This window comes from Spea bombifrons, chromosome 13, assembly GCF_027358695.1.
Source record: "Spea bombifrons isolate aSpeBom1 chromosome 13, aSpeBom1.2.pri, whole genome shotgun sequence".
NCBI classification, from domain to species: Eukaryota; Metazoa; Chordata; class Amphibia; order Anura; family Pelobatidae; genus Spea; species Spea bombifrons.
In genome coordinates, this window is record NC_071099.1 from 2137457 (window position 1) to 2155756 (window position 18300).

At 41.3% G+C, this 18300-nt stretch overlaps 1 long non-coding RNA gene across 1 annotated transcript; it reads left to right on the forward strand.

Moving 5' to 3' along the window:
- The first annotated feature begins 454 nt into the window (after nt 1-454).
- Nucleotides 455-18031, forward strand: LOC128471916 (uncharacterized). The gene is made up of 3 exons (XR_008346131.1): nt 455-493; nt 17793-17850; nt 17949-18031. It is a non-coding gene; the product is annotated as an uncharacterized LOC128471916 (long non-coding RNA).
- Nucleotides 18032-18300: the final 269 nt, after the last annotated feature.

Here is an 18300-nt window from a genome sequence, read left to right on the forward strand (position 1 = left end):
TTTCAGCTACTTGGTCGATGGTGAGGTAACACTTGTTCTCACAGTGACTGGTGGACTTGCTAATGGAAGATATGGAATACTTGGTATCGATGCGGATGCCATTGTAAAGGATCGTAATATTAACATGCGTGCAGTGTAAGAACCATCTTATTATTCTTTACACTATTAATGTAGTTTCATCGGGGATGTTATAAGTGCCTTGGTTAATTATTTTAGCAGTACTTTTGTCTCCAAATTCTAAACTATGTGATAATAATGGGTTCATGTTTAAGTGAGACTTGTTAATGCACAATAACACTGCTTAACTATTCTAGTTATTTAAAGACAGTATTACTGCCAGCATAAAAATGCATATTATTGCTTTAGGTATAATGGTATAATTTTATAATAGGCACTGTTTTTCTTACTTGTATGATAACACCTGTGTGTGAATTGCAGTCCAGTCAATTTTGATGAATTCAGACTGGCAATCAAAGGAATTGTGGAAGCTGCGGTAAGAGCTTTACATTAAAAAATTACAGTTGTGGAGCACATACAAGAATGTCAGGGGTGTGGTGGTGGGGGGCATTTTTCATGCATTCTTAAATTTCACATATATCCTTACCTAGGAACTCTCAGGGTGAAGCCATCAGGATTATACTCAGGGTTATACTGCTGCTCAATTAGCTATATTTTTATTATCATTAAATAATGTCATTATATTTAATGTCAATATAAAAAGTTTGGTTAACACATTTGGTGAGAAACTACATAAATTCTTCATGATGGCATGAAGAATTTGGTCACCTATAAACAAGCAAGATATCTGCCTCTCACAGACCTGTAACATCTTCTTTAAGAGTCTCCTCTGTCCTCCACTCGTTACCTGTATTAATGGCACCTGTTTTAACTTGTTATCAGTATAAAAGACATCTGTCCACTACATCAAACAGTCACACTCCAAACCCCACTATGGCCAATACCAAAGAGCTGTCGAAGGGCACCAGAAACAAAATTGTAGACCTGCACCAGGCTGGGAAGACTGAATCTGCAATAGGCAAGCAGCTTGGTGTGAAAAAATCAACTGTGGGAGCAATTATTCGGAAATGGAAGACATACAGGACCACCGATAATCTCCCTCGATCCGGGGCTCCACACAAGATCTCACTCCGTGGTGTCAAAATGATCACAAGAACGGTGAGCAAAAATCCCAGAACCACAAGGGGGGACCTAGTGAATGACCTGCAGAGAGCTGGGACCAAAGTAACAAAGGCTACCATCAGTAACACACTACGCCGCCAGGGACTCAAATCATACAGTGCCAGACGTGTCCCCCTGCTTAAGCCAGTACATGTCCGGGCCCGTCTGAAATTTGTTAGAGAGCATTTGGATGATCCCGAAGAGGACTGGGCGAATGTCATCAGATGAAACCAAGGTAGAACTTTTTGGTAGAAACTCAACTCGTCGGGTTTGGAGGAGAAAGAATGCTGAGTTGCATCTAAAGAACACCATACCTACGCATGGGGGTGGAAACATCATGCTTTGGGGCTGTTTTTCTGCAAAGGGACCAGGACGACTGATCCGTGTAAAGGAAAGAATGAATGGGGCCATGTATCGTGAGATTTTGAGTGAAAACCTCCTTCCATCAGCAAGGGCATTGAAGATGAAACGTGGCTGGGTCTTTCAGTATGACAATGGTCCCAAACACACCGCCCGGGCAACGAAGGAGTGGCTTCGTAAGAAGCATTTACAAGGTCCTGGAGTGGCCTAGCCAGTCTCCCGATCTCAACCCCATAGAAAACCTTTGGAGGAAGTTGAAAGTCCGTGTTGCCCAGCGACAGCCCCAAAACATCACTGCTCTAGAGGAGATCTGCATGTAGGAATGATCCAAAATACCAGCAACAGTGTGTGAAAACCTTGTGAAGACTTACAGAAAACGTCTGACCTCTGTCATTGCCAACAAAGGGTATATAACAAAGTATTGATATGAACTTTTGTTATTGACCAAATACCGTATTTGCTCGATTATAAGACGAGGTTTTTTTCAGGGGACCTGGATCCTTCTGTCCCCCCCCCCATTTAACACTCCCCCCCCACCACTCCACACACACTTACCGGTGCTTCCAATTTCCTGCTGTATTAACGGGGCAGCGGGTTGACGTCTACGCGATCCGCGTAGACAACTTACGCTGCAGTCGGAAGGACGTGTGGCTAGCAGCGGGGGTTGTCTGCGTCCATCGCGCAGACCTTCCCCGACTGTCAGAGATCAGAGTTCCCCGCACCGGTGCGGGGAACTCTGATCTCTGACAGCCGGGGAAGGTCTGCGCGATGGACACAGACAAACCCCCACTGCCAACTCCACCTCCTTCCGGCTGCAGCGAATCGCGTAGACTTCAACCCGCTGCCCCGGCAATACAACAGGAAATTGGAAGCACCGGTAAGTGTGTGTGTGGGGGGGTGTTAAATGGGGGCATAGGACATTTCTGGAGGCAGAGTGCTCTGTGAAATGCCTTTTAACCCCCTTAACGCCACTCTGCCTCCTGAAATGCCTTATACCTCCCTATTTGCCACTCTGCCCCATAATATGCCTTTTAACCCCCTAAATGCCAGAGTGGCATATATGGTATAAGGCATTTCTGGAGGCAGAGTGCTCTATACAATGCCTTTTGACCCCCTAAACGCCACTCTGCCTCCAGAAATGCCTTTTAACCCTCTATACGCCACTCTGCCTCCTGAAATGCCTTATACCTCCCTATATGCCACTCTGCCCCATAATATGCCTTTTAACCCCCTAAATGCCAGTATGGGATATAGGGGTATAAGGCATTTCTGGAGGCAGAGTCGCACATAGGGGGTTAAAAGGCATATCATGGGGCACAGTGGCATATAGAGTGTTAAAAGGCATATCATGGGCCACAGTGCCATATTGGAGTGGCAAGCCTGGGGGCAGATGTGCGTAACTGGGGGGCAGGTTGGAAAATACAAGGAAACAAAAACAAAAAAATATTTTTCTCAATCATAGCTTTTATTAAAAAATGTAATAGTTAAGATGAATTTACATTTACTTGTAAAACTTTTTTCCTATAGGGTCGTCTTATATTCAGGCTTTTTCTTTTTTTCCTAAATTAATATTCAGATTTGGGGGGGTCGTCTTATAATCAGGGTCGTCTTATAATCGAGCAAATACGGTACTTATTTTCCATCATAATTTGCAAATAAATTCTTTAAAAATCAAACAATGTGATTTATGGACTTTGTTGTCTCATTCTGTCTCTCATAGTTGAAGTGTATCTATGGTGAAAATTACAGGCCTCTCTCATCTTTGTAAGTGGGAGAACTTGCACAATTGGTGGCTGACTAAATACTTTTTTGCCCCACTGTATGTATGTATGTATGTATATATATATATATATATATATATATATATATATATTAATATTGTTATTGATTTTTTTGTCTAATTTTGGTGTGTTACTTTTAATAAAGTACTTTGGCCAAGTGAATGCTGAATTTTCAGTTTCGGTCCAGAATTTTCATTTCGGTGCATCCCTACTATATACTAAGCCAGTTACTTAAGTGGTAGGCCTACACCACATCAATGTTTGGCTTAGTAAATAGTGATAGGGGCTGTTGTGCAGTATTGTCAGTGTCTGGCTCAATGTATAGTGATTGGCACACATTGACGGTGGTACAGCATAATCCCTAAGTATATAATGATAACAGTTATGCTATACCACCGTCAATGTGTGCCTCAGTATATAATGATAACAATTATGCTGTACCTCTATCAATGTTTGCCTAACCGTAGAAATTATGCAGTTTTAAAGTGTGTGTGTTGTGCCACATACAGGATCTGCCACAAGTGCCAAATACTCTAGGTACACCCCTGCATCGTGCGGCAGTCAGACCCAATGGCTGTGCCTCAGCTCTTCGACCCATGTCTTAAGAGGGGTGGGATGAAGAGCTGAGGCAAGGCCATTGGGTGGTACGGTGCGTGCACGCCGGCCGCTTTAATTTCATTAGGCGCCAGTGGAGTGACTGCCACACGACGGCTGCTTCCAATGACGCTCGCAGCCGGTGGTGCAATGGGCCAGTTGACTAGACTTGCCCCCCAGGCCTTAGGCTGCCAGCCCTCCCCTGCTAATTAGTTAATTTGAGTATTTATGCATTTTGAGTACTTCATGTACAATACTTAGTTTTTTTCTGTTAGACATTGGTTTTTATTGACATGATAAAAAATACTGGATTACTGAAACATTTTTGTTTTTTTACCATGTGCATCAAAGCAGTCCTGTAAATATTTCCGATAGCTATCACGATGGTTTCCAATCTATTTCCAGAAGTAGAACAAAATTTGGAGAAAATTAGCACAACTGATTTTAAATATTATCTCGCCATTATTTTATTATCTTGCAGCTATCTGTGCTTAAAAGAAGAAATACTTCTGCACCAAGGGAAATTAACAGCAAATTGCCAATGGAAATTATAGCTTTAGAAATGCATACAAGAGCATATTGGTTTCCATGGCCTCTGCATTATAATCGGCTGCTTTTTAATTGATAAATGAGAAATTAGCATCTTTGTGATTTTGCATTTCACATACAATAAATTACATATTGCATTCAGCTAGTACTTTGACTCTGTTTCCTAGCACCTCTCATGATATTCTTGTTCCACGATTGGTTATCCATATGCACACTTGAATGGAACGTGCATGATCTCTAAATGAATGTGTCATCTTTGAGGATAGTGTAGTGGTGAATGATAGATAAATGTAAGTAAAAAAAAAAAAAACTTATAAAATTCTAGATTTAGTGATTTTCCAACGTAGACTCTATAAAGAATTACATATAGTATACAATATTCTATTACTCCTGAGAAAAAACATGCGGTACCTTGAACTCTAAGACTGTGATATAAAAATCAAATAACTCCACAGATAGATTTAACCAATGAAAGATATCATCATTGCATAAATATGTTCATGGGGCAAAAAAACAGAAGATGTTAACCACAATTAATTTAAGGAATAAGTTAAATAAAGCGAAATAGAATCACACCACCAACACAAGATTGCAGAAAAATCACGCGTACGGTAATATAATTATCTTTTATATACAATTACCAATTTACTAAGCACTTCTTGAAGTGTATACATTAAAATGATATAATAAAATACCGACAGACCAACCATTGCATTTATGTCACCTTACAGTAGCTGCATCAGTTTGATCTTACCAATCAACAGTGAGGCATAGTCATTGACCAACTATCTCCAATTATCCAATCATAATAATAGGATGCCAGACTATTTCAAATATCAGTTTCTAGACCAAAATATTGGGAAACAGGGCTAGACTGCAGTTAAATAATTGGCCCTGGCACTTTAAGGTCAGGTGCCACCAGGGCCTGACTGAGAATGAAAAGCAGCCCTGGAAACATTTGGAGACCAGCCACATATATTTTATCTCGTGGTCAAGCTCTTGTACCCACATGCACCCCTTATACATACCCAGTTCACACTATTTGCCATCCAAATAACTATAAAACCTCCTTTTTATCGTATTATTTGCTGGCCAGGTTGGGGTAGCAGGATTTGAAAAGTCTGTACGAGCGACTCTATTGGTCGCCAGCAGGGGGCTCATCTGCCGTAAACCAATGAAATACAGGTGCACTTCTTTGGTTGATGGCAGAGGAGGCCCATGCTGGCGGCCAATAGGCTCACTCGCACGGCCATTTAACTCCTGACGGGCAACTTGGCCAGCAGAGACCACGAATACGATTGCACAAGTCTAGTAGAAAAAGGGAAGTGCTCAATACGTTGTACAGAGCACTAGTGAGACTTCACTTGGAGTATTGTGTACAGTACTGGAGACCGAGTCTCCAGAAGGATATAAATATGTTGGAGAAAGTTCAGAGAAGGGCTACTAAAATGGTTCATGGATTACAGGATAAAACTTACCATGAAAGGTTAAAGGATCTTAACATGTATAGCCAGGAAGAAAGATATGACAGACAGGGGATATGATACAAACATTTAAATACTGTGACAAAAAGGCCGGTGGTACAGTAGTGGATGGGCGGTATATGCGCCCTACTTTGGCTAATTTTGTGTGCCCTTACATGTAAAGTTAAAGCCCCAGGAAAAGAGAAGCGCAATAAAAAAACTACACTATAAGTGTCATGAAATAAACACTCCAGTAGATCTTCCGTTAACTGCTTTATTCATGAAACATCTAGCATAACACACAGGCAGTGTCTGTCATGGCTGCTGTCTGTTACTGTCTCCCTGGAGTCAGTTACCAATGTGACTCCTCCTACTCATTGTAACTTTATTAGCAGGCCTGCTCCCATGACAATAAGAATGTGATTTAAAAATTTTGTAATGGGTCCCTGGGGTGGAGAATCCAGAAGAGCAGGGTGGGCTGGTGCTCCAACAGTTTTAACATTCAGACCAGGATTTACAGGTGACCAAGTACAGCGCACCTGGTCTAATCAGGAGGGTTTAAAAAGCCCAGCTTGGTGCTATTCAGTCTCTCTCCTTATTCCCAGCCAAGAGAGCTGCTGGACAAAAAGCCTTGCTGGAGTTATTTTGTTTGTTTGGAGTGTTTTGTTGGGAGGTGGGGAAGCTGCCCCAACCTAGAGAGGAAACACAATCCTATTGTAACGCTACCGGCAGAGAGATCCTCCGGGTCCCCTGGCCGGCAACGGCAGCCGCCGCGAGGTAGGGGGAGACCCCCCGCTTCGGTCCGGCAGCCGCAGCTGCCGCAAAGAAGAGGGAGACCCCCCGCTTCTAAACGGCAGCAGCAACCGCCGCGAGGTAGGGGAAGACCCCCTGCCTCCGCACGGCAACCTCAGCCACCGCGAGGTAGGGGAAGACCCCCTGCCTCCGCACGGCAACCTCAGCCACCGCGCAGAAGGGGAGACCCCCCCGCTTCTGCATAGCAGACGCGGCCGCCGCGGAGAAGGGGGAGACCCCCCGCTTCTGCACAGCGGAGGCAGCCGCTGCAGCTTGAAGGAGGACTTACCTCATCCACGCCGCGTTTCCAGCAGCTTCAGCCGGAGCACAGGTCCGGCTCTGGTGTCCGGACACGTTCTTCTTCACGCCACCTAGTGGCGCCAGCGGAAACTACCTCGACTTATATTGGGAGATTACGTGAACGCCACTCACAAGATGGCCACGCAGGAAGTGACGTATCGGCAGTTTGAATATTTGGCGGGAAATCCCTAATTAGTACCATAACTCCTGGGACTATTTAAGAGACGCTCTAACACTCAGACCTTGCCTTCTGATGGTTGTGCCTATCTCGGTAGTGCCTTGCCAGTACGCGTTATTTCCTGCTTGTTCCTGTTATTTACCTCGGCTTGTTCCACAACTATTCTGATCTCTGGTATCCTGACCTCGGCTTGCTCCTCGACTATCCTGATCTCCGGTATCCTGACCTCGGCTCTCTGGACCATCCTTTGTCAGTCCTACCTGACTACGGTGTCTCCTCTGTACGCTGTGCCGTGACAGAATCAGAAGGCCATCATGAGACCCGCTTCGGTAGGACAAGGGTCCACTGAGGCTCGACTTGACGAGATGGATCACCGTCTGGATCAATTTGCTCAGGCTCTTCAGACCTTGCTTCAGCGGTGATCCTGCAACCTGTCGAGGTTTTTTGAATCAGTGTGAGATACACTTTGAACTGTCTCCATATGCCTTCCCCACTGAGCGTGCCAAGGTGGGATACATCATTTCACTCCTTACGAATAAAGCCTTGGCATGGGCTTCACCGCTTTGGGAGAGGAACGTCTCTACGGTGCGCTCCTATGCTGAATTTGTCTCCAGTCTACGTGCCGCATTTGATACTCCGGGTAGAAGGGCCACTGCTTCTAATTCACTCTTTACCATCCGTCAGGGGTCCCGTCCGCTTCTGGAGTACGCTATAGAGTTCCGGACCCTGATGGGGGAGGTGAACTGGACTAATGAGGCATTAGTGGCTGCCTTCCTGAATGGACTTTCCGAGACCCTCAAGGACGAGACTGCTGCCAGAGATTTGCCCACGGACCTAGACTCCGTGATTTCATATATTTCCCAAATTGATCTGCGTCTCCGCGAGAGGCAAGCCCAACGTGAGAGTTTGAAGTTACGTGACAAGGGTGGGAGACCTACTACACGCTTCATGCCACAGTTTTCTTCTGCCGATCCCTCGAATGAACCATCTGACGAACCTATGCAGTTGGGAGCTACTCGAGTCTCCGAACGAGAGAGGAACAGGCGGAGACGGGAGGGATTATGCTTCTACTGTGGACTCTCGGGCCACTTCATCGGGCACTGTCCTAGCAGGCCGGGAAACGCCCGCACCTAGGTAGGCCAGGGGAACCTACCATAGGTGTAGTGAACTATTCCCCTAACGCATGACTGTTCCGGTTCCTCTGGTTTGGGATTCTGGATTTATTGACACTGAGGCTTTCCTGGACTCTGGTGCTGCCGGTAACTTTATTGACTCGGTTTTTTGTGAACGGCAACACATTCCCACCCTATCCCTGCCCGTGCCACTATCGGTAGAGGCTATTGACGGAAGACCGCTTCGTCCTGATCAAATCTCTCTCTCTACGGCTCCACTCAACCTTGCCGTCGGCATTGTACATAATGAACGTTTACAACTGCTCGTCATCCGTTCGCCCTCCATTGCCATTATATTGGGATTTCCATGGTTACAGGTACACAATCCTGCTATTGATTGGTCTACGACTCAGATCACAGCCTGGAATGCGTCTTGCAAGGCGCATTGCCTCTCCCCTCTAAGACATGCCGCAGTTACAGCATCTCTTAATGAGACCTCTCTCCTGCCTGTGCAGTACCGGGACTTCGCGGATGTGTTTGATAAGAAAGAGGCCGAGAAGCTACCACCACACAGGCCATACGATTGCCTGATTGACCTGCTTCCTGGGACCATGCCACCCCGGGGGCGGGTTTACCCACTCTCCATTCCGGAGACCAAAGCTATGGAATCATACATAGAGGAGAATCTTCGCCGAGGATTTATCCGCCGGTCTGTATCACCCGCTGGTGCAGGGTTCTTCTTCGTGAAGAAGAAGAATGGGGAACTTCGTCCTTGCATCGATTATCGGGGTCTGAACAAGATTACCAGCCGCAACACTTACCCTATTCCACTAATTTCCGAACTTTTCGACAGGCTACGTGGGGCTACTATCTACACCAAGCTGGATCTCCGGGGAGCGTACAATCTTGTCCGAATCCGCGCTGACGATGAATGGAAGACCGGCTTCAATAGTCGTTCTGGACATTATGAATATACCGTTATGCCGTTTGAGCTGTGCAACGCCCCGGCGGTCTTCCAGGAGTTCATTAATGATTGCCTTCGGGACTTTCTTCAACAGTTTGTAGTGGTGTACCTGGATGACATTTTGATATACTCTTCCGATTTGCAGTCACACCGCACCCATGTTACGCGCGTTTTGTCCCGCCTACGGCTCCATGGACTATACGCAAAGCTCGAGAAATGTGCATTTGAGATCCAGAGGGTGACATTTCAAGGATACGTTATTACGCCCTCAGGCTTTGAGATGGACCCATCCAAAGTACAGGCCATTAGAGACTGGCCTCAACCACTGGGCCTATAACCCCTACAGCGTTTTTTGGGGTTTGCCAATTATTATAGACGTTTCATCCGTGACTACTCCAAGGTCGCGGCTCCTCTGACGGCCCTTACTAAGAAAGGGGCTAACACCCTGGAATGGTCTCCTGAAGCCATTTCCGCTTTTTCCCGACTCAAGACCAAGTTTACCACCGCTCCTGTGTTACGTCATCCTGACCCTCGGTTACCGTTTGTTCTGGAGGTTGATGCATCCGAATCCGGAGTCGGGGCTGTTCTTTCACAGAGGGCCTCCTATAGTGGTCCTCTCCATCCTTGCGGATACTTCTTCAGGAGATTCTCCCCGGCAGAGAGGAACTATGATGTTGGGAACAAGGAACTTTTGGCTGTCATCCTTGCGCTGGAGGAGTGGCGTCATCTTCTGGAGGGCGTTCCTATTCCCACGCTGATTCTGACAGATCACAAGAATCTACAGTATATAGAGACTGCCAAGTGCCTGAATCCCCGACAGGCCAGATGGGCCTTGTTTCTCTCCCGCTTTTCATTTGTATTGACTTATCGTCCAGGCTCCAAGAACGTCAAGGCGGACGCTCTCTCCCGTATGCATGTGCCCCCCCGAGGAGGAGGGTCGTGCGCCCCAGCCCATTATACCTGCTACCAAGGTCCTTGCTGCTCTACATACTCGTTGCCGAACTCCCTTACTTGACCGGATCGCTGGTTTTCAAGCCCGAGCTCCAGCCTCCTTGCCGGCTGGGAGACTGTTTGTTCCCGCGTGCTTCGCCTGTCCCATGGGTCTAGAAAAATAAACTAATTTTTTTTTACATTTTCCCTCTGAATCCTCACAAAATTAGGTAATGTGATTGAAAATCCCCTCCAAGTTTATCAATTCAGGTGTCCTGATTTCAGAAATACCTATTTTATGTAGATTTTCCAGACTTTCCCAGCACCAGGGAGCATACTATTAGGTGTACAAGTTTGTATAATGTTTATGCCTATGGCTTAACGGGTTTGGGGGTTGTGAACGGGGGCAGGAGGGTTATACTGGCTAGATGTTATGCTAGGGCAATGGGAAGTAAGGTTTTTTTAAAGAATTTTTTTATTATCTTTTTTTAATATTTTTTTTGTATTTTTTTTTATATTTTTTTTTTACACAGTAATGGTTAGAGGTCCTCCTAGGGACCTCCTGAACATGCCAGTGATGACACAATGACATTTTTTTAGTATTTATATTATTTTAATGATTCATTTAATATTATTTTTTTAAATGGTTTAACTTTTTTTCAGCTTTTCCATTTCAGGACGGGAGGGGGAGTGAGAGAAATGGCCACCGCCGCACCAATCATCAAAGATCGCGGCTAAAACAGCTTAGGAAGCGTTCGGAATCGCTTCCTAAGCATAAAATGTGTTGTTGACGTGCCTCGAAATGGAAGCATGTAGCATCACAACCCCCCTACCCCGATAGCCTTGTGATTGCTCCGAAGAGCAACCACAAGTGCCACCCTGTAAATGACGTTGCCATGAATTCACAGAGGGTCTATGCAGGTACTGCATCCAACCATGCAAAGTCAATGGAGCCCAGCTCACTAATAAGAGTGATTAGTAATAAATAAATAAATAAATATACATTTTAAAAAATTCAAAAAAAAATGTTCAAAAATGTTAAACAACAAAAATGAAAAAAAATATGATGACATGTAAAAATCCCCACTGTCACCAAAAAAAAGTTTTTAATAAGCAAGTCCTACAATTCTTTATATTCACAATAATTCCCGCATGGAAAGAGTTAAAATATTGGCATTACAAATGCCCATAGGGTGTCTAGTATTAAAAAATGTATGATTTGATGGGGTAAATTGAATTGGCCGGGTTCAAAGATGTCCCAAATATGGGACATGGGGCAGTAGGAGGAGATGTCTAAATGGCAAAAAAAAAAATACATACCTCACAAAGGCGGCCTTTTACCTCCCAAATAACCCAACAAACCCATGCATGTGGGGTATCACTGCACTCAGGAGATGTTACTAAACACATATCGGGGTGTTGTTTGACACGGACATATACCAGGAGCGGTAAATTTATTCCTGAAATACAACGTGTGTGAAAAAAAAATAATAATAATTTACTACCATAAAATTTCACAAAGGCTGGTGGTAAAATCAGTGCATGGAAAGGGTTAAAATACCAGCATTTCAAATATCTTGGGGTGTCTAGTTTTTTAAAATATTTGATGGGGTAAATTGCATTGGCCAGCTTCAAAGATCCCCGAAATGGCACATGGGGGAAGAATTACCAGATTTGGAAAAAATGGTTTGGAAATAGCAAAATGCTACCTGTACTTATTGCCCCATAACGTGCAGCAAAAAGCAAAAAAAAACATAAAAACATTTTTCTAAACTCAGGACAAATAGTAGAATCTTTTTAGCAGGCTTTTTTTCATTTGTTTTTGCAGATGAGTAAAAGTTTTTTGTTTAAAAAGTAAGAAAAAGTAATTTTTAACAAAAAATACCCATATTTTATCATTTTTTTTAATAGTAAATTAGGTGATATGACAAAGAACAATATATAATATGTGTGGGAGCATGAAGTGAGAAAGAAGAAAATCACACCTAAACAGCAACACTGAAAAATGTTAAAAGAGCCATTGTCCCTCAATATACTACTAGTAATAACCCCTATTGTCCTTAAGGGGTTAAGGAAGAGAGTTTATTTAAAAGGAGAAATACTACCTCAACATAGTCTTAAACTACAGAGTCAAAGGTTTATAAGTAACAGAAGGAAATATTCCTTTACTGAAAGGGAAGTGGATGCATGGACTTCCAGCAGAACTGGTAGATGTTAGTACAGTGAACACATTTTAGCAAGCATGGGATAGGCATTAGACGAAGCTAGATATAGGATAAGGCCAGGGACTAAGGAAAGTATTCAGAGGTTGGGCAGACTGGATTGGCCCGAATGGTACTTCTCTGCCGTCACTTTCTATGTTTCTACATGACCCTAGTTAAACCTCAGGACAGCTAAACAAAGCTAAACAAAGAAACCAATGGCCTTAGTCTAAAATTCTTTCACATTTTTTATCAATATATCAGTGTTGTAGTCTGACAGGGGTCAAAATTCTTATGTGGAAAAACATTGATCTATAACTAATACAAATATTACTTTATTTTTTAAAGATGAATAATTGTACATTTAGTATTTATGATATGTTCTATATATAAAGGTTTTTTTTAAAACAAGAAAAACAACAGAATGGATAGCTGTACATAAGGCACTTAAATTGCCTTGGCAAATAATTGTTTCATGATTACTCTCCTTGCTTTGATGGGTAATTTCTTTTGGAAATTTATGACTTCCTTCTACTACGGGTATAAATAACTATCATCTCAACATACTTCACCAATTCAACAACAATCGTCAGATACTTACAGCTGGTGACTGAGACTGGTAAAGAATTAAGTATAGAAGATAATTAAGACTCTCCATTAGCTCATTATTCAATTGTCCTTTCATCCATTAATAAGAAGTATATCTTTTCTATAATGTTTTTGCTCTTCATGCTCTACATTTTGGCAATAATTGTATTTTGGAGCTTTTAGTTACTTTCTGTTTCAAACTGACTGGACCTAAAACGGCTTTTGGTCACTATAAACAGAATATACATCGTTTCCTTCTACAGGTTAACATCCCAAGATGTTGAAGATGTTGTTTTTGGCGTTAGCTGTTGTAGTCCTTCTTCCACCATCAGTTCCTGCATGTGACGTGGATAAAAAAGAAAAATGTAAGTGAATTAATATCTCTTATTCTTTTTTTACATTATAGTGCAGCTGAGTTATAGTTGTATATGGTGATAAATGATCTGGGATTATATGTATTAAAGCAGGTGTGTTATACAAACAACGTACATAAAACACTAAGCTACCCATTATCACTAGTTTCATTGCATTTCTTTCCGCAATTGCAACTTAATCACATTCCTAGACTTTTGCCAACAAATGAGCTCCTTTCTCATCAGTGCTATATTGTTTAACTTAACCTTGTTTGGACTAAACACATGATTTTTAAAGAAAAGGGCTGGATGCAGTCAATACATGATTTGTCTCTCTTTCGACAGGTACTGGTAATAAGGAACATATCTTGCATTTACTTGGAAGCCTTGTGCCAACAGGAGATATTAGACTTGACCTTCTTAACATGCAAGTTTTTTTTGAAGCATTTGTCTATTGAATTGATAAACAAAACAGAAAATGACACTAGAAAAGTTTTGCAGAGGGTGGAATTATAAAGAGGCAATTGTATGAAGTGGGAGTTAAAATGAATTGCTTTGTACCAAATTCATTCTCTCATTAAATTAAATGTTCTGTGGCTGGAAAGACAGCAAATGTGGCAATAGCTGTATGGGGTAGGGGAGAGGATTACGCGGCTGCTTAGCACCTCCACTAACCTAAGGAACTCCTTAGAGGGTGATGAGTACATAGTGAATGTTTTAAATCTAGTAGCCAATTATAAGTCTTCAAAGTCTTATCTCCTTTTTGTGGCACCAGAAAAATGAAAAACAAGTACATTCCCTAAATTGATTCTCCATCACATGAAATTAACAATTAGACCAAGAAACATTTGCTTATTTGTTATGTCTTCATTTTTCTTACAGTGTGAAAGTAACACTAACAGCAAGAGGCTATGTAGAACTAGAGAAAGTACATACAAATAGCAACGCCTCCATCAGCATTTTACTCAATCTGTATTTAGATGTGGATGCTGACAGGTAAAGACTTTTAAAATTAAAACAGCCTTCCCAGGAGTCCTGACTTTGCTATTAAAATCCTTCTATTTGCCTTTGTGGTTTTCTGAAAACTCGATGTATATTAAATGTTAGCTGTTTGTAAAGATTTTAAGAGCATTTTGAAAATAAACGTCCACTTTAATTCTATAGCCCAGTGCCAGCAAAGGGGGGTATACAAATCAACCCCTCTCCCATTTTAATTTGTGTTCTATTAGTGACATAAACACTGTAAGAGCCTGTATGTAGTAGACATATGATGTCACATATAGATGGCAGACACTTGTTCAGTTTGTGCAGTGTTACTGTAGCACTGTTTAGCATTTTAAAAAAATATTTTTCGTTATTTCTTAAAAATAATATTCATTTCAGTTATTGTGACAGAATTAATTCAATTAATCATGGCTTTTTGTAAGCTGTATGGGGTTTTAATATGTCTGAACATATATTTATTTCTTGAACCTGTTCAAGATATGGGTAAGGTGTGACACAGATGACAATAGTCACAGTCCTATCTATAGCAGAGAAGTCCCCCTGACATTTTAGTTTGTGTTATATTTGTTTGCTTGGTTTTTTTTTAGCTCCTTGTTCACAGTCGATGGTGCATTAAAAGTTGTTGTCAAAATGAATGATGAACTTGATAACGGAAGAGATGAAATACTTGCTATCAATGCGGATGTGAACGTAGATGATCTTAATATTAACGCGGTTGGAATGTAAGTACCATCTTATTATTCTTTACACTATTAATGTAGTTTCATCGGGGATGTTATAAGTGCCTTGGTTAATTATTTTAACAGTACTTTTGTCTCTAAATGCTATACTATGTGATAATAATGGGGTTCATGTTTAGGTTAGACTTGTTAATGCACAATAACACTGCTTAACTATTCTAGCTATTTAACCCCTTAAGGACAATAGGGGTTATTACTCGTAGTATATTGCGGGAAAACGTCTCTTTTAACGTTTTTCAGTGTTACTGTTTAGCTGTGATTTTCTTCTTTCTCATTTCGTGCTCCCACACATTATATATTGTTTTTTTTTCAGGACAAACAGGGATTTCTTTAGATACCATTAATCTTATATCATCTAATGTACTATTAAAAAAAATGATAAAATATGGGGATTTTTTGTAAAAAAAATTACTCTTACTTTTTAACCAAAAAAAACTTTTACTCATCTGCAAAAACGAATGAAAAAACCTGCTAAATAGATTCTACTATTTGTCCTGAGTTTAGAAATACCCAATGTTTTTATGTTTTTTTGCTTTTTTTCTGCACGTTATCGGGCAATAAGTATAGGTAGCTATTTCAAAACCTTTTTTTCCAAATCTGGTAATTCTTCCCCCCATGTGCCATTTCGGGTATCTTTGAAGCCGGCCAATGCAATTTACCCCATCAAATCAAATATTTTTAAAAACTAGACACCCCAAGGTGTTTTATATGCTGGTATTTTATCCCTTCCCATGCACTAATTTTACCACCGGCCTTTGTGAAACTTTATGGTAGTACATTTTTTTTGTATTTTTTTCACACATGTTGTACTTCAGGTATAAATTTATCGCTCCTGGTATATGTCCGTGTCAAACAACACCCCAATATGTGTTCAGTAACATCTCCTGAGCACAGTGATACCCCCATGCATGGGTTTGTTGGGTTATTTGGGAGGTAAAAGGCCGCCTTTGTGAGGTGTGTATTTTTATGCCATTTAGACATCTGGTCCTACTGCCCCCATGTCCCATATTTGGGACATCTTTGAACCCGGCCAATTCAATTTACCCCATCAAATCATACATTTTTTAATACTAGACACCCTATGGGCATTTGTAATGTCAATATTTTAACTCTTTGCATGCTGGAATTTTTGTAAAGATAAAGAATTTTAGGACTTGCTTATTAATTTTTTTTTTATTTGGTGACAGTGGGGCTTTTTACATGTTACCATTTTTTTCTTTTAAACATTTTTGAACAATAATAATTTTGTTAATTTTTTTTTCTCTCTCATTAGTGAGCTGGGCTCCATTGACCTTGCATGGTTGGATGCAGTACCTACATTCAACCTGCAGGAGGAGATCGAGAGTTCTCAAGAGGGTCATTTACAAGATGGCACTTGTGGTTGCTCCACTGAGCAATCACAAGGCTATCGGGTAGTGTTGCTGACATGCCTCGATATCGAGGCATGTCAGCAACACAGTTTATGCTTAGGAAGCGATTCCAATCGATTCCTAAGCTGTTTTAGCCGGGCGCCGCCACAATCTTTGATGATCGGTGCGGCGCCGGCCATTTTTGTGAGGCTTCCGTGGATACTGCAAAACCGACGATCACGGCGAAAATGCCGCGATCTAGGCGATGCAGCTATTTAACGGCAGCTTGTACATGTACGGGCATTGTCGTTATCTTGTTGCACGGCAACCCCGTACATGTACGTGGATTGTCGTTAAGGGGTTAAAGACAGTATTACTGCCAGCATGAAAAATGCATATTATTGCTTTAGATTTTATGGTTTAATTTTATAATAGGCACTGTTTTTCCTGCTTGTATAATAACACCTGTGTGTGAATTGCAGTCCAGTCAATATTGATAAAATCAAACTGTCAATCGGAGCAATTGCAGAAGCTGCGGTAAGACCTTTACAATTACAATTGGGGGGGCATTTTCGATGTATTCTTAAATTTCACAAATATCCTTACCTAGCAACTCTCAGGGTGACGCTATCATCAGGATTATACTCAGGGTTATACTGCTGTGATCATATCTAAGACTGTTAATTAGTGCTTTTGCTACCACTATGTAATGGATGGTATCTGTGCCTGAATACAGGTGACTCAATTAGCAATATCCTTAAATAATGACAAGTCATTATCTTTAAATAATGTCATTATATTTAAATAGCTTTAAATAAATGACAAGTTTGGTTAACAGATTTGGTGAGAAACTACATAAATTCTTCAAAATAATAAGTTGATATTTCAAAAGTATTATTTTTAAAAAAGGAAAATTATTTAGAAAGCTCGCAGGAATGCAAATATCTATAAATGTAAGAAGGTGCGTCATCTAGACATTGGTTATTATGTTTGTCCTTCTTTAACGGGACTTTATAACAGTGGAAACGTTCAATTAAGTGTCATGGCTGAATAAGTAAGTCAAACCAATATGCATTTGTTTTTTAAAGTCTTTAAAGACGTTTTAAGTGATGTACCACCAGGCCTCTAGGCTGGTATTGGTACCATTTGTTGAGATGTACAGGGCAAATCAGAAGAGTTGCAGCATTAGAAAGGTTGGTAGTGATGACATTAATTAGTTAATTTGAGTATTCATGGATTTTGAGTACTTCATGTGCAATACTTAGTTTTCTTCTGTTAGACATTGGTTTTTATTGACATGATAAGACTGTTTCTATTCAAAAATACTGGATAACCGAAACATGTTTTTTTTTAGATCGGAAACCATCGTGATAGCTATTGGAAATATTTACAGGGCTGCTTTAATGCACATGGTAAAAAAAAATCTACTTCCAGAATTAGAACTAATTTTCTCCATATTTTGCACAACTGATTTTAAATATTATCTTGCCATTATTTTATTATCTTGCAGCTAACTGTGCTGAAAAGAAGAACTGCTTCTGCACCAAGGGAAATTAACAGCAAATTGCCAATGGAAATTATAGCTTTAGAAATGCATGCAAGAGCATATTGGTTTCCATGGCCTGTTTCTGTCGGAGAGTTACCCTGATTGATTCCTCTGCATTATAATCGGCTGCTTTTAATTGATAAATGAGAAATTAGCATCTTTGTGATTTTGCATTTCACATACAATAAATTACATATTGCATTCAGCTAGTACTTTGACTCTGTTTCCTAGGACCTCTCATGATATTCTTGTTCCTAGATTGGTTATCCATATGCACACTTGAATGGAACGTGCATGATCTCTAAATGAATGTGTC